This window comes from Heterocephalus glaber, unplaced genomic scaffold (genome assembly GCF_053883595.1).
Source record: "Heterocephalus glaber isolate CG9 unplaced genomic scaffold, H.glaber_assembly_v1.0 deba00000331, whole genome shotgun sequence".
Taxonomy (NCBI): Eukaryota; Metazoa; Chordata; class Mammalia; order Rodentia; family Bathyergidae; genus Heterocephalus; species Heterocephalus glaber.
Genome location: NW_028258142.1, coordinates 15,075,235 through 15,085,888, shown reverse-complemented (window position 1 = coordinate 15,085,888; position 10,654 = coordinate 15,075,235). Strand labels below are relative to the sequence as shown.

General features: G+C 33.6%; 1 pseudogene; it reads left to right on the top strand.

Moving 5' to 3' along the window:
* Positions 1-8,157: 8,157 nt before the first annotated feature.
* Positions 8,158-9,334, top strand: LOC101719785 (protein DBF4 homolog A pseudogene; annotated as a pseudogene).
* The last annotated feature ends 1,320 nt before the right edge of the window (positions 9,335-10,654 follow it).

The window sequence follows — 10,654 nt, the reverse complement described above, 5'->3', positions numbered from 1 at the left end:
CTCCCTAATTAAAACTTGATAAAATATTATATTCTCAATGATGAAACATACTTTCTCAATTCATTGAGATGGAGGAACTGATTACATGAAAAGTTATCTTAAAACAAAATCAGGTTAATTGATTTCCATGGAGTGTTGTATGTTTCTAGAATGAACACTTGGAGTCAAAGAGCACATAGCTATTGGTTTAGAAATGTATAAGATACAATTCATAGGAGTATATTATTTTATAATGATTTTATATTGTATTTAAAAAATATACTTACTATTGGTAAATCTTTGGATACTGTTCTGGATTAATAATAATGAATGTCCAAATAAAGGTATGTTTGTGTCTGTGTGTGTGTGTGTGTGTGTGTGTGTGTGTGAATGAAGCCATATTATTTTAACAGAATTTTATAAGAATTATAAAAACAATGTCATTAAAATAGCTGTATTAAAATGTGACATGTATTAATAACCTATTTTTTCACTCCTTATATTAAATCTTCAATAGAATTTTTTATCAATGTCATAGTCCATGGTAAATATTAAGAATTATTGACCAAATTCTATCAAAATCTCCACCTCTTTACTGCCTTGAGTTAAGATGACTCATCTCAATTTAATACCACCAAATATTACCTCTGTTCCTCCATAGACACATTTGATGTATATTCATATTGGAAGACTGTAAATAAATCAGGAAGAGGATAACTTCCTCAAACAAACAGAAGTCATATAAAACAAAAACAATGAGTTAATGTTTTAATAAAACAAAAACAACGAATAGACTTAGAGGTGGCATCATAATTAATGACAGAGGATGGTATGCTTTTCCCCTAAGACAAAGGTTAGGGGAAGGATGGCTATTCGCTTATGTATTCTTTCATCTTTGTATCACATGTCTTTGACAGTGTGATGCTGCAAGGAAAGAAACAAAGCCATATGAATCAGAATGGTTGATTGTAGAGAATCTATAAGAATACATTTAAACTCCTTATACATACAAGCAAATTTGTACAAGATAAGCAAATTTAAAATCAATACATATAAAAAAACAAACTAATATGCAAAATAATATTAAGCAACTGAAAAGTTAAATTTAAAATTACCATTGAATTGGTCTGAAACTGGCAGCATAGGGGAAAATTAATGAATTATTAATTTATTTACCTGCTATTCATCAACAATATTTATGTGAAATAAAGGAACAACTAAATGATTTGAGATAAAATGGTTTAGGGAACTTACATCCAAAATTACCTGTATTTCAAACACAATCTTAATCAAGTACTCATTAAACCAAAATATTAAATATTTAGATTATGTATATAAATTAAACTTTTATTGAGTAACCCAGCAGCATATTTGATTCATACATACACATATGATTTGTACATTTGCCTTAATTTGGTCGACTTTGAGATTAAAATGTCTAATATGTTCTCAAAAGTGAAAGACAGGTTAAGCAAAGTAAATAAAAAGGAACATAATTTGTGTGGGAAATTAGAATTTATAATGGCGAATTAAACTAAAAAGTACATCAAAAATAGCAAAAGCATTAGATAAAGCAACGTTAAAGATGTTTAAAATCAAATGTAAGTATATAGAAACAAGTCAAATTTAGAAAAGCAAGGATAGAATGCAATATAAAACTAGTAAGGACTATGTATGACATTGTCATATGGAGTAATTATATGTAATTAGTATCTGAAAGGAAAAGAAATATGGTGCATTAAATTGCATCTGTAAATATACTGACTGAGAAATTTCCAAAATACATCAAGGAATCTATTAAAACCATTGAGAACTTTCATTGACCTAATAATGATAAATATCAAGAAAATAACATCTAAGAACATCAGCCAAGAAGAAATAAGGTATATTATCTTCATATGTGCAGTAATAAGATTTCTCAATGGTTTCAAAGAAACAGAATAATCCAGAAAAGAGTGAAATTGCTTACTTACAGTGCCATCAGGATAAATCAATGGCTCAAATAACTAGATTTCTATAAACACACACACATGAATTCAAAGTAAAATGAACATATTGTAGAAAATTGATAGCTGAATTTATTTATAGTAAAACTACAGAAAGGGTAGTTCTTGGGCGGAAGGAACATGACACCAGATGGAACTGAGACTCTGGGGAGGAACAAGTGCTAAGTTACACATGTAAATATGAAGTGACGTGGAAATTCAAAAAGATATAAAACATTCATATGGTTATAAATAAAATGAATGTCACGTGGGATTTATACATATAAAAATATGACTTTAATAGTACCATTGGTAGGTAAGGAAAATGAACTAAAATTCATAGGTACATAGCTTAGGAATTAACAAAATTACTAATGTAAGGCAATAGTAATATTTAAAGGATATATACACACAGTTCTAGGCATATAGTATTCAATAAAGTAGCCATTAGTCACATGTAGCTAGATTTAAATTAACTGAAATTTAATCAAATTAAAAATTTAATTTTTCACAAAGAGCTCTGTTTTAACAGCTTAATGACCACATGTGATTGCTGACAATTTTATTATACAGCTTAATTATAAAACATATAAAATATACCCACCTACAAATCATTATTGTGGTGAGTGCTTCTGTGTTGTAACCTCTCATTACAACCATGGAATATACAAGTGATAATAAAATAGAGAACAAATATGGAATTTTCTCAATGGCAGAGAATGCATTTACAAATGTCAAACATATTCTCGGCATAAAGAAAATCATGGGACATTATAGACATGGAATAATATTGAAGCTTATTTGACTTTGGTGGAATTATAATTGCTCAAGAGAATATCTAAAATTCTAAACTTTATCTAACTTGAAAATAACTATGAAATAAAACAGCTATGTTGCTGAAAATATAATGTATTTTACTAAAAATAATGAAAATTTGGCACAATAATAAGCAAGTCGATTCTTAGGGAATAAGTTTACAACTTTCAAAATGTATGATTAAAAAGAAATGGGTAAATATCAAACACTTAGGCTTCCACATTATATGCTAACAAACTGACAAATACATTTAATAGTCAATTTAAATGTATAAAAAAGAAATTAAGAAGAAATAGAGTTAATGGTACATAACAGTATTATTAAAATAGTAAATTAGTAAAAGCACCAAAATGGTAAGTCCTTTCCTTGCCAAAATACCTGATATATCTCATATATCTATTTGATGCAATCATTGAATTCCCAAAAGGGCAAAAAATGTTTTTGCTGGCATGAAGCAGAACAACAGCAGATATTCATATTTTTAAGGTAAATGGCAAAGCAGCTAATTCATCCACAATATGCTAAAAAATATTAGGGAAAATGTCAGCTATAATGAATGATGTCAGCTCACAAAGGAGCCACTTTTGTTTCTTGCTAAATTCCTAAATGTAAACGAGATGAAATATTTCCAGAGAAAATGAGACACCTCATGATTCTCCTATGCTATGGAGATTTGGTTGCTTAGCATTTTAACACAATCTTACTGTATATTTTAAGGAAATTATTTGATTATATTTTGATAAACATAAGTTTGCAAATGAAATTCCAATCTATTTCACTTGAACTCAGGGAAATGTGGAGAATTCTTTCCTAATCCCTTTGATTGAATGTATTTCTCCCTAAATCCAAGTAGGAAACTAGTTAACTATTGAGCCACAATGGATTGTTTCACTTTCATGTAGTTGAATTAATTACTTTTCCTAACAGTCATCACCCACTTTGTCATAATAAAGTGTAAGTTGCAGGTAAGATGACAGAATAGAAGAGTCCTCTGTATGACTCTGTTAGTGAGAATAGTTTCAGTTAAAAATAAGAAACTATGTTCTAAGGAGGAGAAGAGGGGATGGACTCCAGGACACGAGAATTAAGTGACAGGAAAGCTGAAAAATACCAAGTAGAAAAACAGTGCCAAGAAATATACACAGTAATCCACAATACTAACCCTGGCTCTTTGAGAGTAGGGGAATCCATCTCTATGAGCACAAGGTAAGCCTAGAGGGGCACTGCAGGTGCAACAATAAATAATGAACTGATAGTCCTAGTTATAGGGAAACCCATAGCTAGTGCAAGCTATTAATTCAGTCTGGGGATTTAGTCTGCAAGTGACTCGTCATGACTGGTCAGTTTTGGAAAGGAAATGCATAGCAGCACTAACTTATCTTAATGCTATAACCAGGCAATGTCTTGCAAGGAGGCTCCCTTTTAGGAAATGAGCTACTATGGGGCTCAGAAGTGACAGAATAATCACACTTTATGTTTCTTGGGGAAATGTTGCTACAGTGAAAGGAGGGTGGCAGCCTCAAGAGAAAGTTGTATAGGGGGAGATGGTTAGTGACAGAATTTCTGAGTAATCTGAGCAGTGGAGAGCTCAGGCTGTTAGGACACAATGGCCAACAACACCAACATGAGGTGAGAATCATGACTCATCATGTGTAATTTTCTGAGAGAGCTGAATGGGAAATTGTTGAGACTTAGCCTTGTGGATTGCTCAGATCCTATAGCTGCTCCTCTCTAGTCCAAAGCTCCTGTTCCACTTTTTCCCCACTATACCATGTATTCTGGAATATCTCTCTGCTTGAATGCTTGCCACATTCTTAGGTATATAGATGAAAGGTTGTTTGGAGTGAGAGGAGCACTAAAATATCATACATACTGTGCAGACAGTTGGGTTTTGCAGTGGTTCTGGGTGGAAAGAGAAAAAATAATACGTATAAACAATAAAATGTCCTTCAAATGAAAATAGACTTGAGTCAGATAACATACTGTTAACTAATCCCAGTTAGTGAACAAGGCAGGGCAAGGCCAGGCTCAACGTTCGTAGAGCATCAGCCAGTGTCTTATTTATTTTCTCATCACTGAAACACTATACCTAACACTTATAACTTAGAAGAAGGGAGTTTATTTTGGCTCATGATTTCAATTCATGTTCAACTGGCTCAAGACAGAAACAGCACGGTGCAAGGTCCTGGGAGCAGGACAGATGTAAATCTCATGTCACCCAGGAAGTAGAGAGGAAGAAGGGAGGAGCTAAAGGCTCCTTCCACACCATATCCCTAGTGATGTACGTCCAGTCAGGTCTCACTTCCTAACAACACATTTACCTAATGAAATTATTAGATGAATCCACTGATGTCTATAATGTCCCCATGATCCAATCACCTTTCATAACCCACAACACTAAACACATGAGAGATTTAGGGAACAGTTAGATCTAAAACATAGACTCTGGCCCAGAAAAGATTGATGTCTATTTCTTTTCTCAAAGAGCATTTAGTCCACCTCTAAGAGTTACCAAAGTTTTAACAGTTACAGCATTGTTGAAAAGTCAAGCTCCAAATGACCTTTGAGGTTAAAGTCAAATTCTTACCTATAACAGTTTGCAAAAATTAAGAGTCTGTAAAAATTAAAAGACATTTAACATTTCTAACATACAATGGCATGGTACGAGGTAATGACTCCCCTTCCAAAATTTAGAAATAGGGGAGTAGAAAGTAATGGAACCAAAGCTACACTGATACCCAAAAGGACAAAGATTAAATCCTATATCTACATGTCTAGCAACCAAGGCAAATCATGGCAATATGTAAGTCCCGAAGGACTTGGAGCCTCCATCACTGTGACATTACAGGTTGTACCTCCCATGTGTTGTTTCTTGGATTGGCTGTGCTGACTCCCTGATTTTCTCAGCAGATGTTACACATGATTGGGATCTTCAGTTTTCTAGAGTTTTCAGTGCACGTTTGGCTTCACTCTCACAGCTCCATGCATGGTGGTTTCTGGAACAAACTACCTGACCTCCCAGACTTTCTTAAGATATCTAGGTGAACGCCTCCTTGACACCACAACTCTAGCCATCTACACACTTGTAAAATTAGCACCACGTGGATGACACCAAGGTCTGCTACACATTTAAGTAGTAGTCTGGATGCTTGGATCATGGCCCAAGAGACTTCTGTCTAAATGGCAGAGCATTGTGAAATAAATACTAGGGAATCAATTTTGTATCTAGCCCTTCTCAAGCAGGGAACCTAGTAGATTTCATTTCAAATGAAGTTTTACAGTTTTGCGTTCTTGAGTCTGTGAAGGGTTGTGACTTGATGATTCCTGAAATGCTTCCAAGCCATCCTTGCTATTACTCTGATGTAAACTACTTACCTTCTTTTTATTGCTAATATTTTGAACAATCATGCTCACCTTTGCAGGTATTTTCTTTCTGGTGAAACTGAAAACTTTTGAATTGGATTTTTGCTTTTCATTCTCACAGTAAATTTGGTTGAAAGAACTGAGAAGCCCCTATGACAGATCCTAAACATCAGGCTGCCCTGAAAGCTCTTGCATTAGAATTAATTATTCTTCAGCAGTTAATCTCAGTCTCCTATACCCTCAGGACAAGGGAAAAATGGAGACAATTTTTTTTTGCCATAGTAACAGACCTAGCCTATAGTTCAACTGCTAATTGAGCCTTGGTTTTAGCTGAAAACTCCCAAGTCTGATCATTATGTTGTATATTCTTATCACCATTATGGTCTTCTGAGCTCCAGCCAGAATCTCCCATTAAGCTCAAGACACAACATTCTAGGGCCTCTCTTGCTGACATTTCCAAACCTTTCCTAATTCTTCCCACAACCAATTATAAAAATTGTAGGTATAGTCACAGCAACAAACTCACTTCACTGGTTGTAAAATTTATTTCAGCCACTTTCCTTGTAACAGAGACACAATACCCAACACATATAATTTAAAAGAAGAAAGACTTATTTTGGCTCATGATTTCACTCCACGATGAAGGTGGTTTCTAGAGAGAAACAACATGATATGGAAAGTCCTTGGCAAAAGACATCTGTTCACCCCTTTGCAGCCAGGAGGCAAAGATGGAAAAGAGGAGCCTGGGGTAAGATTGTACCTTTCTAGGGCATCATCCCTGTGACCCATCTCCAATCAGTCCCCACCTTTTGTCACATTTCTTTACATAGCTCATTAATAGGTAAATTCACTGATAAGTATAGTTCTGTCATCATCTAATCAAATTACCCAATCCCCAATTCTGAACACATGAGTTTTTGGAAACAATCTCTATTAGCAGCCTATTATGAAAGATTAGAGACAAAATAAAACAGGTTTCTGTGATGACTCATTACCAATCCTCCCTAGGTGGTAGATATCTATATTGCATTTCCTGGAATGACATATTAATAATCCAAACACTGAAGCATGGAAGAATATTTAGATACTGATTTTTTTCTTTTATTATTTTAACTAATTTTGTTTACTTACATTTTTATTCTTCAATTGGATTTTTTAATCTTTTTCTTTTCTCTTTATTATGTTTCCTTTTTAAAAAATACCTTGCTTCTTTCATTTTTCAGATTTCTGCACCTTCCTTTTTTATTATTAATTAATTAAAATGTTTTTGTCTTTATTAATTTTGAAACTTCTAGTTTATTGTAAACTAATTTTCCCTTTTTTCTACTCTCATTGATGACATAGTTGTTGGTTGTACTTTTCTTTTTTGTTCTTAAATATCTGCTTTAAGTTTCTGTTGTAAGAGTTACTGTGGTTTTATTTAGTTTCTCTGAGTGGAACAGAGGACTGATTCTCCCAATGAAGTATGCACACTAGAAACATCCTCATATAAAGATGGGAGATAGTCATCTTAACAGATGCACAAATTTCAATGTACAAATATAAGGTTTATGAACAAACAAGACAATATGACTCCTCAAAAGTTTTATAACTCTTCAGTAACTGAACACAGAGATATCAAAATGGATGGAAAGCCAGACAATGAATTCAAAAGATCAATTTTTAAATGTTCAATGACATCAAGAAGGATACAAATAAATAGAAGAATGAACAAAGAATGACATTGAGAGATATGGAAGAGTATTTCAACAAAATATTAAAGATGCTAAAAAAGGACCAAACCTAAATTTCATAAATGAAATTCTCAATATGTCAAATAAAAAGAAATTCAGTGGAAAGATTTATTAATTGATTGCACCAAGGAGAAGAAGGAATTTTACTCCCTCAACACAAAATTCATAAATTATTTTAGACAATAATGAAGCAACAATTAGAATTTATGAACAAAATTCCAATAATTATAAGACATAATTAAAAGAACAAACTCCCAAATATTGGGGCTTAAGAGATACAAAATAAAAATTAAAAAATGTATTTTTATCTTCAGCTGACCAATATGCCTTTTAGAAATTATTCTTTTCAGAAGCCCTGCAGTCCATTTGATGTAGATAAACCAGCTAGCAACCAAAAGCAAGCTCAGGTTAAACTAAGCACTTTCTCAGTGAGCAGCACAGAAGCTTTGTAGGAAGTAAGCAGTACCAAGTTGTTGATGATATTGTGTCTAAATTAATTTTTGATTTTGTGGAAAATGAAAAACACACACGTAAAAAGAAAAGAATAAAATAGAGTGTTGGATCCTTTTTTCGAATTTCTTCTAATGTCGAGAAACAGACTCAACCAAAGGAAAGACTAGACTTGCAATATATTTATCAGAAAGACTTCAGGGAAAATAATGTACAGATGATTAAGCAGACTTTCCTTGTTGAAGAAACCCAGAAACCCAAAGAAAATCTAGTGTTTATTTCAGAGCCTATCCCTTTCCCTTCAAATGAATTGAAAGGACTTAATGATAAAATGATTAATGAATGATCCATGATAAATGCAGCTGAAAATTTCACAAAACAGAATTTTACACATGTACCTCCATGTAAAAACAAACAGGATTGCATTCTTGACATATTTGAACATGAATTAATTGCAAATGAATATCCTAGTAGTCTACAGACATCTGTACAAGTTTCTCCTTTCAAGATGAATAATAATATTTCTTATCCAAAATAAAAATCACATACTATGGTTTTTCCAGCAAAAAACCATCATTCAATATTTGATCATGATTCTGATCTGTTAACAATAAACAGCTCAAAAGAGCACCTTACAGTAAAGACAAAAGTCCTGTCCTGTCATCCTCCTGTGGAACTCAATGTAACATCAAAAATATGGATAATTTACCTTCCAGTAAGATCCACTGAGAAGTGAGGATATTATTAGGATGAAATAAAAAAGAAAATCTGGAACCAAATGCTGAATCAGATAAGAAAATAACTGAATTTCTTATTATAAAAGAAGAAAAGGGAATTTGTAGTTCACCAGTAAAATTCCTCTTGGTTTTATTTCAGACTAGTGAAGAGAAGTCAGAATTTTTGGGTTTTACAAGCTACACTGAAAACAGTGCTATAAGCAATGTTTTGGATATTTGGAAAGTGGACAATTCAAATAACCTGTTGTCAGCATTTTTCTATTCTCTTTAAATTTCTGCATTTACTAGCTTTTAATGTTTTTTTAATTCTTTTATTGGTAAATTTTAGGTATATACCACAATAACGTTTCTCATTGGGAACTTGTACCTTTACATGACGCATTTTGGTTCTTAGTTTTTCCCCATTCCTAATCCCCACTTCACCCCCTCCACCCTTCCCTATTTACAAAGACTTTATTTCCATTTCTCATTATTTTTCCTTTCCCTTCTTTCCTTTCCCCTGCCCCTCCCACTACCCCTCCCATTTGGACCTTTGCTTCCTATTTTGCATTATCAATTATTCATTCTAATCATTGGTACATTTCAGGTATACAATATAATGACATTCATCTTCGGAAATTTGCACCTTTACATAATCTCTCTTGGTTCTTATTTTTCACCCTTGCCCTGCCCTCCCTTCAACCAATCCATTCCTCCCAATTTACAAAGATTTTGTTCCTATTTTTCCATTTTCTCATTAATTCCATACCCTGCATTCCTCTCCCTACCCCTCCCACTTCCTTCCCCTTTGCCGCCTTTCTTCCTATTTCACATTACCTATTATACATTTTAGTCCTTCTTTACACTTTAAGTTTCTCACACCAGAGAAACTATTCAGTATTTATACATGTGTGTCCTATTTATTTCACTTAAGAGTATTGCCTCAATGTGCATCCACTTAGCTATAAATGTCTTTAATTTCTCATTTTTATGGCTGAGTAGTATTCCATTTCATTAAAAAAACACATTTTCTTTATCCAGTCCACAGGTGATGGGCATTTGGGCTGCTTCCAAGTTTTAGCTATCACAAACTGTGCTGCTATGAAGATGGGTGCACATATATCACTGTGGTATGATTCATTTAATTCTTTGGGGATGATACCCAGCAGGGGAACAGCTGGGTCAAACCGGACTTCCACTTCTAGTTCTTTGAGGTATCTCCATCAGTCTACACTCCCACCAGCAGTGGAGCAGTGTTCCTCTTTCCCCACAGCCGCACCAGCATTTGTTATTGGTTGATTTCATGATAGCAGCCATTCTTTCTGAAGTGAGGTGGAATCTCAGCGTTGTTTTCATTTGTATCTCTCGAATGACCAGTGATGTTGGACATTTTTTCATGTATTTCTTTGCTATTTCTACTTCCTTTGCTGAGAAATGTCTGTTCATTTCAGATGCCCATTTTTGGATTGGGTCTTTAAATTTGCGAGGTCTAATCTTTTTAAGTTCTTTATACATTTGAGATAGTAGACCTTTGTCTGAGGAACAGCAGGGGAAGATTTTTTTCCCACATTGCGGGTTGTCTTTTCACACTGCTGATGGTTTCTCTTGCTGC